Consider the following 24,376-nt stretch of genomic DNA (forward strand, 5'->3'; position numbering starts at 1 on the left):
GCGGCTCCGTGACGCCTGCCGAAAATGGCTGCTAGCGGGGGATTGCGACGTCCAGGGAATTATTGACCAGGTGGTACTGGAACAGTTTATAGATCGACTACCAAAAGGGACGGCGGAGTGGGTCCAGTGCCACCGCCCGGCGTCGTTGGAGGAAGCCATCCGACTTGCGGAGGACCACATGGCGGCGATCCCGAGGGCGGAAGATCCCTCCTACATTTTCTCTCCTCCCTCTGTTTCTTCCCCCTCCCCTCTCTCTCTCTTGTCTGCTCTCTCCAGGTCCCGTTCCTGCCCCTTGCAGACGAGGAGGAACTCAGCCCCTGAGACCAGTTCCCCGGGTGTGGGAGGCGACACCTTCCCCTACTCCAATGCCCCTCAGGGAGAACGGCGCAAGTGCGGGCATAGCGCCTGGGATCAGTGCCCTCTGATGGAGCTGGGGACGGTGGTGCGTGTCTCTGACCTCCCACAGGCTGCCCCCGACCGGGCCGGAGCGTACCGGATACCGGTAAGTGTCAAGGGGGGTACTCACCAAGCATTGGTGGATACCGGGTGTAATCAAACCACTATTCACCAACGCCTGGTTCAACCTGAGGCATTGGTCACATCCAAAATGGTGAAGGTGAAGTGTGTACATGGGGATATTCACAAGTATCTGGTGGTGACTCTGATCATTAAATTTCGGGGGAAAAAGCATAGAGTGGAGGCTGCGGTTAGTTCCCGCCTCACCCATCCGCTGATTTTGGGGACTGATTGGCCTGATTTTAGAGTTTTATTAAAGGGAATTTGCGCGGATGGGTCCTGTGTGAAAATAGAGAGATGTGTGATGTGCGATGCTCTGGCAGGGGAGGCGGAGCCAGGGCCGTCCTTGACAGCTCCACGTCATGATGACGAGAGAGGGGGAGAGGCTGCAGCCCCTCCCCTTCTCAGGGAATTCCCTGACGGGGATTTCCCTTTGGAGCAGTCGCGAGACGAAACCCTCAAACACGCCTTTGACCAAGTGAGAGTCATCGATGGTCAACGACTCCAGCCTGACATCGCACTTTCATACCCCTATTTTGCAGTTATAAATGAGCGGTTGTATCGAGTGACACAGGACACTCGGACCAAAGAGGATACAACCCAACTTTTGATTCCAAGGAGCCGTCGGGAAATGGTATTCCAGGCGGCTCATTATAATCCCATGGCAGGTCATCTACGAGAAAGGAAAACACTGAACCATCTAATAGCCTGTTTCTATTGGCCGGGCATTGGTGGCGATGTCCGCAGGTGGTGTTCGGCATGCCGCGAATGCCAGCTGGTTAACCCACCGGCCACCCCAAAAGCGCCATTGCGCCCTCTCCCTCTGATCGAGGTCCCCTTTGAGAGAATTGGAATGGACCTCATCGGGCCATTAGAACGGTCAGCACACGGACATCGCTTTGTATTGGTCCTAGTGGACTATGCAACGCGATATCCGGAAGCAGTGCCTCTTCGCAACATCTCAGCACGCAGTGTTGCGGAGGCACTCTTCAAAATAATCTCCCGGGTGGGGATTCCGAAAGAAATCCTCACCGATCAAGGCACAACATTTATGTCACGAACACTACGCGAACTGTACGAGTTATTAAATATTAAATCGATTCGTACCAGTGTATACCATCCTCAAACGGATGGCCTGGTGGAACGATTTAATAAAACCCTCAAAAACATGATTCGTAAGTTCGTGCACGATGATTCTAGAAATTGGGTTAAATGGCTCGACCCCCTGTTATTTGCAGTACGAGAGGTCCCGTAAGCCTCCACTGGCTTCTACCCATTCGAGCTGCTGTATGGGCGACGCCCACGCGGCGTGCTTGATGTAATGTGAGAGGCCTGGGAGGAAGGACCTTCAAACAGTAAAAATGAAATTCAGTACGTTCTTGATCTTAGAGCAAAACTCCACACCTTGGAGCAACTAACACAGGAGAATTTGCTCCAAGCTCAAGAATGACAGCGCCGACTGTATGACAGGGGAACTCAGCTAAGGGAATTTGCACCGGGAGATAAAGTGCTTGTATTGCTTCCCACATCGAGCTCTAAATTACTCGCCAAGTGGCAAGGACCCTTTGAGGTCACAAGACGAGTGGGAGATCTCGATTATGAGGTTAAACGAACCGATAGAGGGGACGCACGTCAAATATACCACCTCAATCTCCTAAAATTGTGGAGGGAGGCGGTCCCCGTGACGTTGGCTATGGTGGTTCCCGAGAAGGCGGAGCTCGGACCGGAGGTGAGTTCAAAACATAAACAGTTCACCCCGGTCACTTGCGGAGACCACCTCTCACCAAGCCAACTCGCGGAGGTTGCTAAGTTGCAACAGGAGTTTGCAGATGTGTTCTCCCCTCTACCGGGACGTACAAACCTCATCCATCACCACATCGAGACCGAGCTGGGGGTGGTGGTACGTAGCCGCCCCTATCAACTACCTGAACACAAAAAGAAAATTGTTCGGGAAGAATTGGATGCGATGCTTGATATGGGGGTAATAGAAGAATCCCACAGCGATTGGTCCAGTCCAGTTGTTCTAGTGCCTAAGAGCGACGGGTCTGTGCGATTCTGTGTGGATTACAGGAAAGTCAACGCGGTGTCTAAATTTGATGAATATCCAATGCCTCGCGTTGATGAGTTGCTTGATCGTTTGGGCACTGCTCGTTTTTATTCGACATTGGATTTGACGAAGGGTTATTGGCAGATCCCCTTGACACCAATTTCCCGTGAGAAAACCGCCTTCTCCACACCGTTTGGATTACACCAATTTGTGACACTTCCGTTCAGTTTGTTTGGAGCCCCGGCTACGTTTCAGCATCTCATGGACCGAATCCTTCAGCTTACGCCGCTGCCTATTTAGATGACATCATCATTTATAGCAATGATTGGCAGCGGCATATGCAACATCTGAGGGCGGTTCTGAGATCGCTGCGCCGAGCGGGACTCACAGCGAACCCGAAGAAGTGCGCGATTGGACGGGTGGAGGTACGGTATCTGGGGTTCCACTTGGGCCACGGGCAGGTGCGTCCCCAAATTGACAAGACAGCGGCGATTGAGACCTGCCCAAGACCCAAGACCAAAAAGGGGGTGAGACAGTTCCTGGGGCTGGCTGGCTATTATAGAAGGTTTGTGCCTAATTATTCGGACGTCACCAGCCCGCTGACTGATCTCACTAAAAAGGGAGCTCCAGATCCGGTCCAGTGGACGGAGCAGTGTCAACGGGCGTTCACGCAAGTTAAAGCCGCACTTTGCGGGGGGCCGCTGTTACATTCACCTGACTTCTCTCTCCCTTTTGTTTTACAGACAAATGCTTCAGACAGGGGGCTGGGGGCCGTACTCTCGCAGGTGGTGGAGGGGGAGGAGCGCCCGGTGCTGTACATTAGCCGTAAGCTCTCGTTAAGGGAAACTAAGTACAGCACCGTGGAAAAGGAGTGTCTCGCCATCAAGTGGGTGGTCCTCATTCTCCGATACTACCTGCTGGGGTGGGCCTTCACCCTCTGCTCGGATCACGCCCCACTCCAGTGGCTCCACCACATGAAAGATACTAACGCCCGGATCACCCGTTGGTATCTGGCTCTTCAGCCGTTTAAGTTCAAGGTGGTCCACAGACCGGGGGCGCAGATGGCTGTCGCGGGAGTGGTAGGCAGGCCGGATGTCGCCCCGGCCTGAGTCGGGCGGTGGGGATATGTGGCAGCGGGGGCGTGGTCAAGCATCTCTCCGGAGAGAGAAAGCGGTAAGGGCGCTTACACCTGAGCTAAATTATGTCTAACACCTGTCTCTAATTTCAGTATGCACGGGGAGAGCGGCATAAATAGAGCGACACAACACTCAGTCGAGAGAGAGACTGGATACGACAGAGCCGAGCCAGAGCAAGGATTTTTCTAGTAGTGAAAGTTTATTTATGAAAGCTGTGTGTGTTAGTGTCAGTTTAGTGTGTGAAGGTAAACTGTAAAGTGGTGTCGCCAAGAGGGGAAAATAAAGCCTCACCTGAAGAAGGAAAAACTGCTCCTCGCCTCATCTTTTACAGATTGTTTGGCCATCAAGTGGTTGGTCCTCACCCTCTGGTACTATCTGTTGGGGCACGCTTTCACCCTCTGTTCGGATCACGCCCCGCTTCAGTGGCTCCATCGCATGAAGGATGCCAACCCGCAGATCACCCGTTAGTATCTAGCTCTCCAGCCTTTTAAGTTCGAGGTACCTTATAATTTGGCCAAAACGAGATATCTTAAGAGGCAGCATAATTAATATACTACCATTTGGAACAGCCTTTGCGTTAGGAGTATGCCTATGATGTCTTAAAATGCTGCCTCCAGGGGAAGCTCACTAGGTTTTGGAACAGACCCTATGTGTGTGCGTTCCTCCACCCTTAAGACTTTACTGTGTGGATCTATATTATATCTGTTATCTACCATTGATTCTATAAGATATTTTTCAAAATTGTCAATAAACCTGCTCTTCGGCACAGTTCAAGTTTTTATTCAACTTATTTGCTCTGCAAACTCTATGCAGGCTTTGAATTTTCAGTAGGGATGTCCCGATGCCATTTTTTTGAGGAGGAGTATGAGTACCATTCCTTTTTTTTTTAGTACTCACCTATACTGAGTCCAATACCTGTTTTTATTTTCTGAACTCAATATCAGCAGTTTATTTAAATTTTATCATCAAAATAAATTAAAACTTTAATCAAATTAATCTATAACAATTAATTTTCTAAATGAAATTGTATCATTTCTATCAAATAAAGTGATATTATACAGAACCTCACAGCACAATCCTAAATACAACATTGGAGTTATTTTTGTCAAATAAAGTGCTGCATAATAGAGCATCACAGATGTGAGATATTGCTTGAATATAATACAGTTACTATTGATTTATTATTATTATTATTAATAGTAGTAGTAGTAATATAACAGTGTATATTACATAACTATACAGCAGCGATCTATTTCTGTCATTCTTTTAAATCTCATTTAAATTGAGCTTTTATTTTGGTGGATCTTTTATTTTGAAGTGTTTCTGTATTAGGCCAAGGAGCTCTGGCGTAATGATGACAGATTCCCAATCCGGAAAAGCCAGTCGCTACATGAATCACAGGAATTATTAAACTGCAAAAGGCTACTATTTAAATAAATAAATATGTAGTCTGTACATGACTCCTGCTAAAAAGTGAATTAGTGCTCTGCCTGCTGTCATCTGCTACAGAGTGTGCAATGCTCATAACAGTGTTTTCTGTGTATGAACCAAGGATCTCTAAAGGTATGAGCAGTTTGTGTCTCTATGCCTGCATAACACCGGCTCTACACATTCACAAGCACTCACATTTAAAATGCTGCACATGCAAACTATCTTTTTATCTCATTAAATCGCAGCTTTTGCTGTTAAATAATCTCACTAGGACATGACGTGATTTTAATCTGTGCACTGAATGCTTACGTAATGACATTCGTACGTCAGATGGTATTGGTTTTTGGTATTGGAGCATTTTTACGAGTACAAGTACAAGTACATGAGCATGGTATCGGACCCGATTCCAATACCAGTATCGGTGCATCCCTAATTTTCAGGACACTGTTATTTTAGGATGACCAGAGCAACATTTTAGATGCAATGATTGGTCCACTCGTTAGACCAGGTATGAATTAATTATTCAGTGACATTACTTTTTTAATGCACATCTTGTATTTCTAATAAATTAAATAGGAGTTTATTCAGTAAATGTGTTTCCATCATAGTTTATGCGCATTTCTTCTTAACAAATAAAAAATGTATTCACCTCAAGCGAACGTTTACATTTTTTATGTGCATTTTGGTGTTTCTATCCAGCAGTTTTCATGCAATATCAAGAAATATGCACAAAAATACGTGGATGGAAACCCAGCTAATGATGAGAGAGTTATCATTTTTGGATGAACTATTCCTTCAACAAAGCAGTCATAACAACATCACCCTCAATCATATTTCACACAAAAGATGTCATATGAGTGCTTTCTCCTTTATTTTAGCCTCAGTGGTCACTCAAATTTAAACACAAACACTCAAATAAAGGAATTGAACACAAGCAGTGAATCACCCTCAGTTAATCAAAGTGAAGCAAGTCGGATCTCCCTGGCTTTATTAGGCTTCAGTGCAAAGACAGGCAGAGCTCCTTAATGACAGACTTTAATGAAATCAGTTGTGACGAGGAAGAGGGCATGGCCGGGCCGTGATGGAGCACGGCCGGCACTGGATCAGCGGGTGAACGAGATAAAGGGCAGCCAGAGACGCCGGTTCGAGAGAGACGCACGTGGCCGTGTTGCATATGTGTCTGTGTTTGTTTAAGTTTGTTTTAAGTTGAGTTTCTCATTAAAACATTGTTTACTGTTCAGCCGGTTCCCGCCTCTTCCTTGCCTGTCAACAAAGTTTTAATGAGAAACTCAACTTAAAACAAACGTAAACAAACACAGACACATACGCAACATAGCCACGTGCGTCTCTCTCGAACCGGCGTCTCCGGCTGCCCTTTATCTCATTCTCCCGCTGATCAGCTGATTCAGCGCCGACGTGCTCCATCACGGCCCTGCCATGCCCTACTCCTCATCACATCAGTGTTGAGCCAAACAATGGTAGCCAAAAATACTGTTTAAATCTTATCCTTTACCTGAGTCCACCTTTAAAACTGATCCTTTTTAATAGACACACAGCTGGGTTCTAGTAAGTCTGATCTCTGCTGCTGCACTGGGCTTAAAGGAATAGTTCACCAAAAATGAAAATTTGCTGATAATTTACTCACCCTCAGGCCATCCAAGATGTATCTGAGTTTCTTTCTTCATCAGAACAGAATTTAAGACTTTTAGGATTTCATTTCAGGCCTCCTCTAAACAATGCAAGTGAATCTCCTCCATTTTATGACGGTCCAAAATGCATATTTAGGGTGCATCAAAATAATCCACATGACTCCAGTTGACAAATAAAGTTCTTCTGAACACAAACGATTGATTAACAATACTTATATACTTTTTAACTACAAATGTTCGCTTCTGTACTTCTCCGCTCATGAGAGGGATGACATAAGCTCGTTGGTAAGGTCACGTGTCACGTGGAGGAGTCAGGAAGCGCGTCATTGTTTACCAAACCAAACCAAAACAGTCCAAAACAATTTAAAAACATTTCCAAATAATAATAATAAAAAAAAAACAATGTAAACAATGACGTGCTTCCTGACTCCTCCTCCACGTGACGCGTGAACTATCCAAACAAAAGTGATGTCACGTAAGCGGGTGCAGACAAAGGAGCTCTGTAGTACAGACTGGTGAGGCGCTACTTAGCAAAGCCATGAGGGTGCATGAGTTATAAAAGCAAGCATTTGGGACAGACTTTAAGGCTTCAATTAGATGAAGCATTTTTATACATTATGTTTTTATTATAAAACCTAATGGCACACATCATGTGTGCCATTTGGGACATGGCCTTTGTGAACTGAGGAGTACTACTTTTTTCAAACTATCCAAAAAAGAAAAAAATACTAGCCTAAACAATAACTTTGAGTTTCAATAATGTACGTATATCATTATAATGTGTGGTCATCAGTCACTTTTATTCATAATTCATCTGGCACCTTTTTTTGTTGATTGAGATTGCCAAACTAAACTAATGACATGCAGCTTCTCCTCTCATTCAGCCGGTCAGCAGATCATTCATGAACAAGATGACTGATTCATTCAATTCATTTGTGAATGAGTGTACCAATACATTTAGTTCGTTCATGAACTAGATGTCTCGTTCAGACTCAAATGATCGACCGGTTCAGTGAAGGGTGTGTTCGTTCAGTGGGTCAGACCAATGATATGGTCCTTTACAGCCTGCTCTCGAATGCTATTGGCTCACGCCGAAGTCAGTCTTTAAAAGCAGGGCAAAGCAACACAAATTGAATTTGCATGTCTACAAATGTATGAAAACACTTTAAAAATAGAGTTTAAACACCATAACTGTTTTCACCACAAATGCTGGCCTGTATTACCTAGACATTGAAAAAAGTTTAAGAAAAGCCTAAATATGTTACAATGTGCACAAAGCAAAACATTTCCATTCAAAAATCATGTTATTTTAACTGTATGTCTTCAGTCATTTTTACACATAAATTGGAAATGATGTTTTATGCATACCTATAAACTTATCTTAGTGCATTTCACTCCTTTCTCTTTGTTGAAAGCGATTGACTCACATGCCAACTGAATGAATGACTTGACTCCTCTTCGTTCAGTGAGTGATTTATTAATTTTGTTCGCAAACTAGTATATCAGTACATTCAGTTCATTCATGTACAAGACATCTCATCTCGGTCAGACTCAAACAACCGTTTAGACTGGTTTCGTATTTGTTCTGTAGGTGAAGCCAATAATATGCTTCTTCACAGCCCGCACTCGAATGCTATTGGCTCGTGCTATAATCAGTCTTTAAAGACAATAAAAGCCACCAAAGCAGTCTCGCACTTCAAACTAGATCTCATTGGCTTCAAAAGGGAGAGACGTCAGTGAACTAGAAAAATTAGTCTGTGTATGGATGGAAGTGAACAGGAACAATTTATTAACTTAAAAGTTTAGGTCATAGAGACTGATCCGTTCAAGACTGGAACCTCACTACAAATAATTCCAAGCACATGCGCAGACTGGGCCTCATTCATGAAACAGTTACAGAAAGATTTTTTGTGTAAATCATTCATAAAGCTGTTCTGATGTAAATTCTCATATTCGTGAAAGTTTTTGTAATCTCAAAATGTTAGTTGGTACGAACAAACTTTACACCTGCTCCCGACCACATGTAATGGTGCGTAAGTCATCCGAACATTTTGTTTTCTTTCAGGCAACCTGCCATGACTACATTTTGATAGAAGTGAAATGAAATAAGTTATGAAAAAAATAACTAATAATTGACTGAATGGAATTAACCATAATAAATAACATAAATTAGTAAAAAAAAAAAAGCACAAAAAAAAAAAAAAAAAAAAACACAATTGAGGATGTTTCTTTGGGGCGAAAAAGTCGTGGGAAGACAGTTTGTGTTTGATTTTCTTTAAAGAATTAATACCCTCAAACATGACTGGTTTGACCATTTCTTTATTTCTTATGAGCTCTATAATTTAGGTTTCACTAATTCAGCAAGAGACATTTATTTATTGTATTCAGTTGATAACGTATAGTCTATGTTACTGTGGTTAAACCCATAAATAAACACATGTTGTGGGCCGGTGCATACACAATACAAGAGAAAAAGCCCTGCACACTGTTGTAGCTTGCATACAGCATTTCATTTAAAGACCTTCTTCAGGCATTCTATACATTTTTCTGAACATTCTTCCAGTTTCAAGGGATGTACAGTATATCACTGTTACCATCATGATTTACCCAAGAAGTTTCTTGAATTATGCTGGTGATGCGCTCAACTGAGCCAATAAAGTTAATGGTGGTGGACTCCTGAACTGGTAAATTTTGACACACAAGCTTCATGTCAAATAATTTTTCTTGACCTCTTGGACTTTTATTTACGAAAAAACCTCAGGTGACAGCAAGAACAGGCGATGATCGTACGTTTCTCACTTTCTTTGAGACCGGACACACCATTGTGTTTGCTTAATCAACGTTTACAATTTGAATGCTCTTCACTTAAGAAGCCCTTTATTAATGTTCTGTATATATGTCAAAAGCTTCCTATTCTTATTTACTAGCGAGTCTGATCCCTTCCTAATATGGGGTTTTCATGTGCATGGATTATGATAGTTGTGAATGTGAGCGCACGCCCTATTTATGAATGTTTGTAAATCACTATCATACACGTTAATCCAGAGGAAAGTTTTTGGGAAGTTCCATTTTACACACAAATGACTCCCAATTGAATCATATATTTACGAAAGTTTAATGAATGAGGCCCACTATGCATACAAAGAATGAATGGTTAGAAAAATCGGGCTGTGCGCATACAGTGCTTGGGTACCCTGCTGATGACGAAATTTACATCAGTCGTCCTGTACTGATATGATAGCGGCTAGCGTGCATTTTTGTAGCAAGTTTGTGGCTAGTTTGCCAGAACTCTAGATTTTTTGTAAGGGTTATAATGGCAAAACAGCTTTGTTGTTGATAACAGCAAAATGTTTATCACTACATTAATTCATTAATTCACCTCTATACAGTGCATTCATAAAGTATTCAGACCCCTTAATTTTTTTACATTTTGTTATGTTGCAGACTTATGCTAAAATGCTTTAAAGAATTTTTTTTCACATCAATCTAAACTCCATACCCCATAATGACAAAGCAAAAACCAGATTTTTGATAACTTTGCAAATGTATTAAAAAGAAAAACCTGAAATATCATATTGACATAAGTATTCAGACCCTTTGCTATGACACTTGAAATTTAGCTCAGGTACATCCCATTTCTCTGGATCATCATGTTTCTACACTTTGATTGGAGTCCATCTGCGGCAAATTCCATTGATTGGACATGATTTGGAAAGGCACACACCTGTCTATATAAGGTCTCACAGCTGAAAATGCATATCAGAGCAAAAATCAAGCCATGAGATCAAAGGAACTGCCTGCAGAGCTCAGAGACAGGACTGTGTCGAGGCACAGATCTGGGGAAGGCTACAAAAACATTTCGGCTGCATTGAAGGTTGCCAAGAGCACAGTGGCCTCCATAATTCTTAAATGGAAGAAGTTTGGAATAACCAGGACTCTTCCTAGAGCTGGCTGCCCAGCCAAGCTGAGAAATCGGGGGAGAAGGGCCTTTGTAAGAGAAGTGACCAAGAACAACGATGGTCACTCTGGTTGAGCTCCAGAGATCATGTGTGGAGATGGGAGAAACTTGCAGAAGGACAACCATCACTGCAACAGTCCAATGATCTGGGCTTTATGGCAGAGTGGCCAGATGGAAGCCTCTCCTCAGTGCAAGACACATGAAACTGCTTGGAATTTGCAAAAAAACACCTAAAGGACTCTCAGACTGTGAGAAACAAGATTATCTGGTCTGATGAAATGAAGATTGAACTGTTTGTTCAGGCACTGCTCATCACCTGAGCAATACCATCCCAGTGGTGAAGCATGGTGGTGGTAGTATCATGCTGTGGGGGTGTTTTTCAGCGGCAGGGACTGGGAGACTGGTCAGGGTTGAAGGAAAGCTGAACGCAGCAAAATACAGAGATATCCTTAATGAAAACCTGGTCCAGAGTGCTCAGGACCTCAGACTGGGCCGAAGGTTCACATTCCAACAGGACAATGACCCTAAGCACACAGCCAAGACAACACAAGAGTGGCTTAGGGACAACTCTTTGAATGTCCTTGAAAGGCCCAGCCAGAGCCCAGACTTGAACCCTATCGAACATCTTTGGAGAGACATGAAAATGGCTGTCCACTGACAGTCCCCATCCAACCTGACAGAGCTTGAGAGGATCTGCAGAGAAGAATGGCAGAAAATCCCCAAATCCAGGTGTGCAAACCTTGTCGCATCATACTCACAAAGAATTGAGGCTGTAATCGCTGCCAAAGGTGCTTCAACTAAGTACTGAGATAAGGGTCTGAATACTTCTGTCAATGTAATATTTCAGTTTTTTTCTAGTTATCAAAAATCTGGTTTTTGCTTTGTCATTATGGGGTATGAAGTTTAGATTGATGTGAAAAAAATAAATAATTTAAAGCATTTGATCATAAGGCTGCAACATAACCAAATGTGAAGGGGTCTGAGTACTTTCTGAATTCACAGTATGTTCTTGCAAAATATTTAAGAACAAAAAAATTATCCAGGCATCAATGGCATAATAAAATGGTATATCAAGTAGAAATATGTGTTCAGTACCTTCAACTGTTGAGGTTGCTGCCATATTAGTTCTTTTTACATGACGTCACGACTGTCAAGTCGGAGCTTTCATAGAATTCTGTTTACAATTTGTTGTTACAAGTTCTACTAAGATGTGAACGCTTTTTACCTGTCAGAAACTCATAATTACAGAAATTCCAATATGAAATGAACACACCATTAATGGTGCCTTCATGTGCTATCTGAATTATCCTACTTCCCACTCCTGAAGTCGTAATTACATGTTTGTTATGTTCAAGTGCTTAGTTATCGGAATCAAACGGAAACAGCAAGACTATGAACTTTCCTATCCTTACAAACAAAATATGGAATCAACTTTCCCCACATGTAAGAACAGCACAATCCCTTCTTGCTTTTCAGGTGTAAACTCAAGACACAACTCTTTCACGAATACTTGGATGAATGATGAAAACAATTTGTCTTGGCTTGTTTATATGCATTAGGTTGTACTTATTTGTAGTTGTATAGGTCATATACTTTTTCACTGTGGAAACTTGTAATAAACTTTATTGCATGCTTACCATCTGTAGACCATGGCAGACCAGAGTGTCTGCTAAACGTCTTAAATGTTAAATGTGAATGTACTGTAACTCTTTACCTTTGTTCATCTTTAAAATGTATCCTTTTATCAATGGACTCTTCATAGACACACAGCTGGGTTCCGGTAAATCTGATCTCTCCTGCTGGATTGGGTTTAAACAGAAAAAGAGTCAGTGTTTTAGTCATTCAGATGCTTATGCAGATGCTTATTAACACACAAAGATAAGCTAAACATTTCTGTTAACACTTTTAATTTTTATTTATTAATTTTTATTCAAATGATCTAGTCATAGTATTTTTAAGATTTCCCCACGTTGTCATTCCCATCAAGAATTAAGATGCCGCTACTGTGAATAAGGTCAACACTTTGGCCTTTAGCAACTTTCCTGTTATCACGCCCAAGTGATGGATAAAACACCACATGTGAAAACAGCACAGTTACTACTTAATGTTCAGGTAGAGAGAAAAGACATAACTCTTTCAAGAATACTTGGATGAACTGTGAATAAGCTTGTCTTGGCTTGTTTACTTGTATTAGGCAGTACATGTATTTGTATAGGTTGCTCTTCCTAGTACATAACTGTCTAAATTGCAAGTTTGCCATCTGTTGACCACAGCAGTCTCTCTGTGTAAGAGCATCTGCGAAACATCTTCAGTGTTAAATGTAAATGTAACTTTTTACCTTTGTCAATCTTTAAAAAGAATCCTTTTATCATTGGACTGGTCAATCTTCATAGACACACAGATGGGTTCTGGTGAGTCTGATCTCTCTCGCTATTTCATTTGGTAATGCAAGTGATGCAGAAATAACACACATCACCTTTAGATGTTAAAAAAACCATGCAGTGCTGCTGATGTGTGCATAGAAATAAGATTTTCTAAACTTCTGCTTAACTTGAATTTCTGCTATTTAAATATTTACCTGTGGCCATCTTTTAAAAAGTTTTGTTTGATCCATTAGCTGATCACTCTTCACAGAGACACAGCTACACTGAATACAAAATCCATTTGTTTAAACTTAAGTGTCAAAGTAAGTGTCCATACTGCACAGAGAAGTATATTCATAATATTAGTGATCTTCTGTCTAGCCAGTAGCAATGCCAGTAGCTGTGATTGCTGTAAGATTAATTACCCTACTGATATTTTCCATCACATACTGTATAAACACAATTGAATATATTAGCCTAATCAAATCACTTGTAAGTGTCTGAATAATGGAAGATATATATATATATATATATATATATATATATATATATATAAGTACCACTCCCATCAGATTATGTAATAGTGTCATTATATTTGTCTTTTACCAAAGTTGTTTAATGTTGGAAGAACAGGAGACATCCTTTAAATCTGACAAAAGAAAATGAAAAATGTTAACAACATTAATAAACCACAATAATAAACAACCAAATTTTAAAATAAAAAACGAATTCTCTCCACAAATGTCATGTCAAAAATATTCAACCCCCAAAGTCAATCATTTATGGAGCATCCTTTATCAATAACAATTATCAATATGCATCATACAACATGTTTGAAAGCATTTTAAGACATAAACAGACATTTTAATGCTGAAATCTGAAAGTCAAATCAGAACTCTGCAAATCTGATCAAACATCTCACACATTTTCAAAAGCAACTTTTTAAGAACAGAAAGTTGTTTAGAGTCATTTCTAATCTGAATTCACTTCTTAATTAATGAAACAAACTATTCACTAATTTGACTCATAGGCAGATATGCATTGCAAAAGAATGAATTACAAATCAAAATGCATCATTACAACATGTTTGAAACAATTTAAGACATAAACAGACATTGTAATGCTGAAATTTGAAAGTCATATCAGAACTCTGCAAACTTTATCAAACATCTCACACATTTTCAAAAGCAACTTTGTAAGAACAGAAAGTTGTTTAGAGTCATTTCTCATCTGCATTCACTTCTTTTTTAATGAAACAAACTATTCACTAATTTGACTCATAGGCAGATATGCATTGCAAAAGAATTACAATTCAAAATGCATCATGCAACATATTTGAAAACAATTTAAGACATAAACAGACATTTTAATGCTGAAATCTGAGTCAAATCAGAACTCTGCAAACTTGATCAAACATCTCATACATTTTCAAAAGCAATTTTTTTAAGAACAGAAAGTTGTTTAGAGTCATTTCTAATCTGAATTCACTTCTTAATTAATGAAACAAACTATTCTCTAATTTCATTCATAAGCAGCTATGCATTGCAAAATAATTAAATTTCAAAATGCATCATACAACATGTTTGAAAGCATTTTAAGTCATAATCAGACATTTTAATGCTGAAATTTGAGTCAAATAAGAACTCTGCAAACTTGATCAAACATCTCACACATTTTCAAAAGCAACTTTGTAAGAACAGAAAGTGTTTTAGAGTCATTTCTCATCTGAATTCACTTAATTAATGAAACAAACTATTCACTTATTTGACTCATAGGCAGATATGCATTGCAAAAGAATGAATTACAAATCAAAATGAATCATACAACATGTTTGAAAGCAATTTAAGACATAAACAGACAATTTAATGTTGAAATCTGAAAGTCAAATCAGAACTCTGCAAACTTTATCAAACATCTCACACATTTTCAAAAGCAACTTTGTAAGAACAGAAAGTTGTTTAGAGTCATTTCTCATCTGAATTCACTTCTTAATTAATGAAACAAAGTATTCTCTAATTTCACTCATAGGCAGATATGCATTGCAAAAGAATTACATTTCAAAATGCATCTTGCAACATATTTGAAAACAATTTGAGACATAAACAGACATTTTAATGCTGAAATCTGTAAGTCAAATCAGAACTCTGCAAATTGATCAAACATCTCACACATTTTCTAAAGCAAGTTTTTAAGAACAGAAAGTTTTTTAGAGTCATTTCTAATCTGAATTCACTTCTTAATTAATGAAACAAACTATTCTCTAATTTCATTCATAAGCAGCTATGCATTGCAAAAAAATTACAATTCAAAATGCATCAAACATGTTTGAAAGCATTTTAATCATAATCAGACATTTTAATGTTGAAATCTGAAAGTTAACTCAGAACTGTGCAAACTTGATCAAACATCTCACACATTATCAAAAGCAACTTTGTAAGAACAGAAAGTAGATTAAAGTCATTTCTCATCTGAATTCACTTCTTTTTTTAATGAAACAAAATATTCTCTAATTTAATTCATAGGCAGCTATGCATTGCAAAAGAATTACAATTCAAAATGCATCATACAACATTTTTGAAAGCATTTTAAGTCAAAATCAGACATTTTAATGTTGAAATCTGAAAGTTATCTCAGAACTGTGCAAACTTGATCAAACATCTAACACATTTTCTAAAGCAACTTTTTAAGAACAGAAAGTTGTTTAGAGTCATTTCTCATCTGCATTCACTTCTTTTTTAATGAAACAAATTATTCACTAATTTGACTCACAGGCAGATATGCATTGCAAAAGAATGAATTACAATTCAATATGCATCATACAACATGTTTGAAAGCAATTTAAGATATAAACAGACATTTTAATGTTGAAATCTAAAAGTTAACTCAGAACTGTGCAAATTTGATCAAACATCTAACTCATTTTCAAAAGCAAGTTTTTAAGAACTGAAAGCTTTTTAGAGTCATTTCTCATCAGAGTTCACTGCTTTTTAATGAAACAAACTATTCACTAATTTGACTCATAGGCAGATATGCATTGCAAAAGAATGAATTACAAATCAAAATGCATCATTACAACATGTTTGAAACAATTTAAGACATAAACAGACATTTTAATGCTGAAATTTGAAAGTCAAATCAGAACTCTGCAAACTTTATCAAACATCTCACACATTTTCAAAAGCAACTTTGTAAGAACAGAAAGTTGTTTAGAGTCATTTCTCATCTGAATTCACATCTTAATTAATGAAACAAACTATTCTCTAATTTCATTCATAAGCATCTATGCATTGCAAAAAAATTACAATTCAAAATGCATCAAACATGTTTGAAAGCATTTTAATCATAATCAGACATTTTAATGTTGAAATCTGAAAGTTAACTCAGAACTGTGCAAACTTGATCAAACATCTCACACATTTTCAAAAGCAACTTTGTAAGAACAGAAGGTGGATTAGTGTCATTTCTCATCTGAATTCACTTCTTTTTTTAATGAAACAAACTATTCTCTAATTTAATTCATAGGCAGCTATGCACTGAAAAAGAATTACAATTCAAAATGCATCATACAACATTTTTGAAAGCATTTTAAGTCAAAATCAGACATTTTAATGTTGAAATAAAGTTAACTCAGAACTGTGCAAATTTGATCAAATATCTCACACATTTTCAAAAGCAAGTTTTTAAGAACTGAAAGTTGTTTAAAGTCATTTCTCAGAGTTCACTGCTTTTTTAATGAAACAAACTATTCACTAATTTGACTCATAGGCAGATATGCATTGCAAAAGAATGAATTACAAATCAAAATGCATCATTACAACAAGTTTGAAACAATTTAAGACATAAACAGACATTTTAATGCTGAAATTTGAAAGTCAAATCAGAACTCTGCAAACTTGATGAAACATCTCACACATTTTCTAAAGCAACTTTTTAAGAACAGAAAGTTTTTTAGGGTCATTTCTCATCTGAATTCACTTCTTAATTAATGAAACAAAGTATTCTCTTTATTCACTCATAGGCAGATATGCATTGCAAAAGAATTACAATTCAAAATGCATCATGCAACATATTTGAAAACAATTTGAGACATAAAAAGACATTTTAATGCTGAAATCTGTAAGTCAAATCAGAACTCTGCAAACTTGAAACATCTCACACATTTTCTAAAGCAACTTTTTAAGAACAGAAAGTTTTTTAGGGTCATTTCTCATCTGAATTCACTTCTTAATTAATGAAACAAACTATTCTCTAATTTCATTCATAAGCAGCTATGCATTGCAAAAAAATTACAATTCAAAATGCATCAAACATGTTTGAAAGCATTTTAATCATAATCAGACATTTTAATGTTGAAATCTGTAAGTTAACTCAGAACTGTGCAAACTTGATCAAACATCTCACACATTTTCAAAAGCAACTTTGTAAGAACAGAAAGTAGATGTAACGTCTGTGTAAGATCAGTGATGGTTAATTACAATTTGTTTGAAAAAAACTTTGTTTGAAAAAAAAACCTTTTAGCCTTTTGACATTTGCATATAAATTACTGACCTGGCCTCCACGTTCACATTTATATGGGTGCTAAATTGCAGATGGTCTTTATCACTATCAAAAGGATGCTAAAACAGGTCTCCTCTGAAGTGTCTCCATCAAGCTTCAAACACATTCCACAGAAAGGGCGGTGACCCCCCCCCGTGCCAGGCACCAGAGCAGTTGTCTGTCTCCAGTAATTCCAATACACGTCACACACACACCTAAAGACATTTTCTCTATTTAGGCCATAGTAAGCAGTTATAAATGTATCTGCTATATGCATGTGTTGTATGTATATTCCCCTATCATATTAACTTAGTTAAAACCCTTTACTTGTATTAGTTAGACGTTAAATGCCTATATTCAAGCGTATGAGTGTATCTCTGCTTTAATATCGTCTGGAGGTTACCTTCTTGGTATCAAAATGATCTTCCCTTTATTTCTCACACAATAATGTACACCATGTGATCGTGAAATGCATCGAACAATTCTTACTATGTTTTGAATTAAAAGCTGCACTAGCGGTCCAGATCAGCAATAAAATGCGAATGGGCCATAAACGGAGACAAAGGATGTTTCTCCCGCTCAAAATGCATGCCTCTGATTGGCCACTCCACCCACAAAAGAGGTGCGGCAATGAACTATCAAAACTCCAGAGCGCAGACTAATCATCGCTCAAAACTCTTCTTCTTGAGACCAACCCACTCCAAAACTCTTTAACCTTTAACCTAGAGTTTAACCTTCTGGCAGTGTTTACCTTCAAGTAACTTTGTGGATTTCCTGTGGACTTCTTCAACTCACTCCTAAAGAAATCATCGAGGACCTCGTCTACCGCATCAAGACTCTTATTCAGTAACAAACCAATGCAAGTAACCATTTACAACTGATTAGATGCGCGTTTAAGTTTGAACCCCTTTTAAGGTGAATTGTGCCTCTGATGATTCTCAGTTAGGCTGTGGTTAACTGACGTGAAATATTGCCATTCTGTGCTCTTCTCTCTCTCTTTTCCTTACTTTCCTTCATTCTATATATGTATGTTTGCTTAGTTTGTTTGTATGTTAGTTATAGTTTCATTTATTAAATCCCTTATATTCACAATTGATTGTCTCTGTGTTCCGCTCACAATTCAAAGTCACTGAATGTTGCTCCTTGCTACATGCTAAACTACTGCTAGCACTGTATAAGTAGGAAGACTATTGTTCCTTGGCCAGGAAAGTAATTTTCCTAGAATTGATAAATAATTATATTGTCTGCTCGCTGGACGGACGGATCAAGTAATTGTAATATCGATTCTGCTACAGTTAATTCTAAGATCTAATCTAAATATTTATTATTAATTATAACCAGTTATAATTAATTATAAATAATTCCCTTTTAAGCTAATTTGCTACATATATTAATGGTGGAGAATGCGGGAACATTCAAACTTTGTTTGTGAGAAAACTCAGTATCAATTTATTTGTGTTTTTGTATTATGCGCGCTCAGAGTGAGACAAGCCGCAACGCGGACTCACTCTTTTGATCGGATGGTTAAAGCCACCTCCAGTACTGTATTTTTAACAGCCTCTATTTGACTAACATTTAGTCACTGTTAATTGTAATTGTAAAAGTAAACTGCAGTTCATAATATTAAAATCGTTCTGTAAAGACGAAGAAACCTCTTTGCACTACATTTTAATATTATTTAAAACGCATGTTGGAACGAAGAAAACTTCCTTCATTGCGATAAAGATGGATTTGAGCGATGCTCCTCTTATCATCTTTTAAAGGCCTTAGGTGATTGTATCGCTAGACTGAAGTTATTTGTGTTGCAAATTTCATTCAACTAGATGATCGTTACTCTCTGGGGTTAACCATTAACGTACGAATGGGTGCCTAATTCAAATCTAATCATATCTAATTGGTATGTAAATGAGAGTTAAAAAACCTTGATCAAGTGATAATTTGTGTAACAACAGCGAAGAAATCCTGTCGTTCATAATTGATAATTTGTGTAACAGCAGCGAAGAAATCCTGTTCGTTCATAATTGATAACTTGTGTAATAACAGCGAAGAAATCCTGTTGTTATAATTGTTATTGTGTAACAGGCAGCGAAGAAACCCTGCCACACACCTTTGTGCAGTTAATTTGCACAAACTAAAATTCGGTTCGGATCAAATTGCATTGTACTTGTGATCGTTGCAGTAAATCAGCCGCTAGAGTGAGAGCAATCACACTAGACGCGCTCAGATTTAATCACAGTACCTTTGATTAACACTAGAGGGCAGTTTAGTTAAGTGTCTAGCACTTCTCAAATTTCACCTCTACCCTTTTGTTTTCCTCTGAACCTTGGGTGGCTCACCCACACCACCTTGTGGCCATTCTCAGTAGGTTGGTTTTCCTTGGTTAGCCCTGTCATTGCATTTGAAAAACTTATTCCAATTCTTCCTTGGTTTGTTTTAATTTATTTTATTATCATAACTTTTATTCTTCTCCTTTTATTTTCTTATTTTTATTTTTAAATGTTATTTTTTTTATTTTATTTAAAAAAAAATTGTTTTTATTTAAAAAAAAAAAATGTTTTTTTATTTTTGTAATTTTTTTTTACATTTAAATTTTTTTTTTTAATTTTTTTTATTTTTTTATTATTATTATCATTCTGTATTATACAGGCCTCTTTCTCTCTTGCCTTAGCCACCCACTTTTAAATTTAGTTCAAACAGTGTTTGAATTTAAATGTAAAATTAATCTCTGTATTCTAGCCATTTGTGTGCACCTATAGGTAACACTCCCTCTAGTGCTTAGTTGGTGAAGCGACGGTGGCCCCCACGGCGGATCACAGTGAGCTGCCACGGGATCCCGACTGGATCACCTCGATCCATCACTAAGCCTAACCCATAGAATACTGACCCTTCCAACTAGCGAAACCCCAAAATCAGGTTTTTCCTCAACCTTTAAGTGACCTAACCTTTGAGAATCATCAGAGGAAGCCGAGTAATAGATTGACGACCCAAGCTGCCAAAGTCTTTAGATGATCACGCCGTCAACAATCTTTTGTTAGATCCTTTCCGGTGCCCCACAACAATTAGACTCACCTTGCCATTCACGGCTGAGATAACAGGTGCCAAGTCTACCCTCCGTTAACTGTTTGTATCCATCAAACAGACCGAGCATAGAACATAAAAATTACTATAATTGTAGCCTGCTAACGCTATAAGAACTTGCATTGGCCTGTGTGCTGTCCCTCCCCCTCTCTCCCTCTCTCTCTCTCCCTCTCTCTCTTCACCAGTGAGCCAACATGTCTCGATCATCCAGCCCTGATGCCCACTGGGATCGACTAGAGACCTGGCTGAGTGCCCTGACTAGCACCCTTATTCCTGAAGCCGCCGGGGACCTGCAGAACATGAGCCGGGAACAGCTCGACAACAATCTGAGCACCTTGATGGCCCACGATCCGACACAGGACTACAGCCACAAAGAGCTGGCCAAGATCGTCGGGTCACTGGCCCATAACCTCCTCGGCCAGGCAAAGCTGAGTGAAGCAAGCATCTCCCGCCAGGAACAGGAAGCAGCAGCGCTGAAGCTCCAGGCTGAGGAAGCTCAGAGAAACTGGATGCGCGCTCAGAGTCAACTGGACCAGCTAACCTCGGAGACTCAGCACGAGCACAGGACAGCGGACGAAAAGGACCCAGAGCTGCAGGAGGAAGTAGAGAGACTCCAGAACGCCCTGACTGATCTCCGTGTAGATACAGCACGACGAGAGCAGCAGGAAAAGGACACCAGAGAGGAGCTGAGTAAAAAACTCCAGCAAGCTGAGGCTCTCCTGAGGAGAGCAGAGACTGAACTTAAAGAAAGAGAAGCCAGGGCCAAGGCCTGTGAGGGCCACCTGCAAAGTGCCCGGGCTGAAGTCAGTGCCCTGGCCCAACAAAGAGACTATTTGAAAGAAGAACGTGACACAGTTCACCGAGAACTTAAACATTCATATAGACTGCAAAGTGACTCTGAAAGGGAAATGCACACCACAGAATTTCCCCTAACCAGTAGACTGATACCTCCTAGACAAGAGAGCCCACTGCTCAAGACATCACCTGCCAGCATCCCAGAACCCCCAACAGCAGAAAGGGGGTGGGAGCCTTTCCAAAGGCTGTCTTCCAGTCACGGTGTGTCACCTAAAGAATTGGATAAGCTGGCTAGAAACATTCCCACTTTCACTCCAAGCCCTGCAGGAGGCCACGATGTGCACGACTATTTAAAAGACATTGATTTTCACTTGCAAACTGTTGCCAATGTTACCACATGAGACAGACTGTACCTGCTCAGAATCACCGCCAGCCGTGAAGTCCGGAGCTTTCTAGACCGACAGCCAGAAACAGTCAAAGTGGATTACCAGCAACTGCAGCAGGCTTTGATTAAAGAATTCTCTGACCCAGAATCAGAGCAAGGGCTGATTACGGCCATGGACCTTAAACAGGGCAGACAGGAAACCATGCATTCTTTCTACAACAGGCTCAGACAAGCATACTTCGGAGCACGGAATGAGCCAGGAATGGAAGAAGAATTCAATTTCAAAACTCTGTTCCTCCGGAACCTGCACCCAACAGTGAGTCACCATTTGGGGGTTCTGGCTTGCCCACGGACTATGTCCACCCAACAGCTGCGAGACTTAAGCCATAAGGCCTATGCCAAACAAAGAACTGCTTCTGAAAAGATGGGAAAACCCCCCACAATCTATCCTGTCACTAATCAGAGTTCAGAACTTGCCCTAGAGGGCGCCGCGCCGAGCCTCGCAACAGCAATTGGGTACACCCTGACACTCAGCCTTGCCTTTGTCCTGTTTAACAGAGTCAACGGGGTGCAAAGGTCCATGAACAGGTGCACTGCTGCCTTTTAACCTTCATGATCCACCTGCCATCTAACCATCAGGATCCACCTGCCATCCGGCCTTCACCACCCACCTGCCATTTAACCATCATGATCCACTGTTGTCTGATGATGTCTCAATTCAGAGCATCTTCAGACAAAAAGGCGGAGTCTGTAACGTCTGTGTAAGATCAGTGATGGCTAATTACACTTTGTTTGAAAAAAACTTTGTTTGAAAAAAAAAACCTTTTAGCCTTTTGATATTTGCATATAAATTACTGACCTGGCCTCCACGTTTACATTTATATGGGTGCTAAATTGCAGATGGTCTTTATCACTATCAAAAGGATGCTAAAACAGGTCTCCTCTGAAGTGTCTCCATCAAGCTTCAAACACATTCCACAGAAAGGGCGGTGACCCCCCCGTGCCAGGCACCAGAGCAGTTGTCTGTCTCCAGTAATTCCAATACACGTCACACACACACCTAAAGACATTTTCTCTATTTAGGCCATAGTAAGCAGTTATAAATGTATCTGCTATATGCATGTGTTGTATGTATATTCCCCTATCATATTAACTTAGTTAAAACCCTTTACTTGTATTAGTTAGACGTTAAATGCCTATATTCAAGTGTATGAGTGTATCTCTGCTTAATATCGTCTGGAGGTTACCTTCTTGGTATCAAAATGATCTTCCCTTTATTTCTCACACAATAATGTACACCATGTGATCGTGAAATGCATCGAACAATTCTTACTATGTTTTGAATTAAAAGCTGCACTAGCGGTCCAGATCAGCAATAAAATGCGAATGGGCCATAAACGGAGACAAAGGATGTTTCTCCCGCTCAAAATGCATGCCTCTGATTGGCCACTCCACCCACAAAAGAGGTGCGGCAATGAACTATCAAAACTCCAGAGCGCAGACTAATCATCGCTCAAAACTCTTCTTCTTGAGACCAACCCACTCCAAAACTCTCTCTTGAGTTTAACCTTCTGGCAGTGTTTACCTTCAAGTAACTTTGTGGATTTCCTGTGGACTTCTTCAACTCACTCCTAAAGAAATCATCGAGGACCTCGTCTACCGCATCAAGACTCTTATTCAGTAACAAACCAATGCAAGTAACCATTTACAACTGATTAGATGCGCGTTTAAGTTTGAACCCCTTTTAAGGTGAATTGTGCCTCTGATGATTCTCAGTTAGGCTGTGGTTAACTGACGTGAAATATTGCCATTCTGTGCTCTTCTCTCTCTCTTTTCCTTACTTTCCTTCATTCTATATATGTATGTTTGCTTAGTTTGTTTGTATGTTAGTTATAGTTTCATTTATTAAATCCCTTATATTCACAATTGATTGTCTCTGTGTTCCGCTCACAATTCAAAGTCACTGAATGTTGCTCCTTGCTACATGCTAAACTACTGCTAGCACTGTATAAGTAGGAAGACTATTGTTCCTTGGCCAGGAAAGTAATTTTCCTAGAATTGATAAATAATTATATTGTCTGCTCGCTGGACGGACGGATCAAGTAATTGTAATATCGATTCTGCTACAGTTAATTCTAAGATCTAATCTAAATATTTATTATTAATTAAAACCAGTTATAATTAATTATAAATAATTCCCTTTTAAGCTAATTTGCTACATAGATTAGTGTCATTTCTCATCTGAATTCACTTCTTTTTTAATGAAACAAACTATTCTCTAATTTAATTCATAGGCAGCTATGCACTGCAAAAGAATTACAATTCAAAATGCATCATACAACATTTTTGAAAGCATTTTAAGTCAAAATCAGACATTTTAATGTTGAAATCTGAAAGTTAACTCAGAACTCTGCAAACGTGATCAAACATCTAACACATTTTCTAAAGCAATTTTTTAAGAACAGAAAGTTGTTTAGAGTCA

At 39.5% G+C, this 24,376-nt stretch overlaps 1 pseudogene; it reads left to right on the plus strand.

Moving 5' to 3' along the window:
* The first annotated feature begins 20,908 nt into the window (after nucleotides 1-20,908).
* On the plus strand, nucleotides 20,909-22,501 carry LOC127452708 (uncharacterized; annotated as a pseudogene).
* Nucleotides 22,502-24,376: the final 1,875 nt, after the last annotated feature.

Source organism: Myxocyprinus asiaticus, chromosome 15 (assembly GCF_019703515.2).
Source record: "Myxocyprinus asiaticus isolate MX2 ecotype Aquarium Trade chromosome 15, UBuf_Myxa_2, whole genome shotgun sequence".
In the NCBI taxonomy this organism is placed as follows: Eukaryota; Metazoa; Chordata; class Actinopteri; order Cypriniformes; family Catostomidae; genus Myxocyprinus; species Myxocyprinus asiaticus.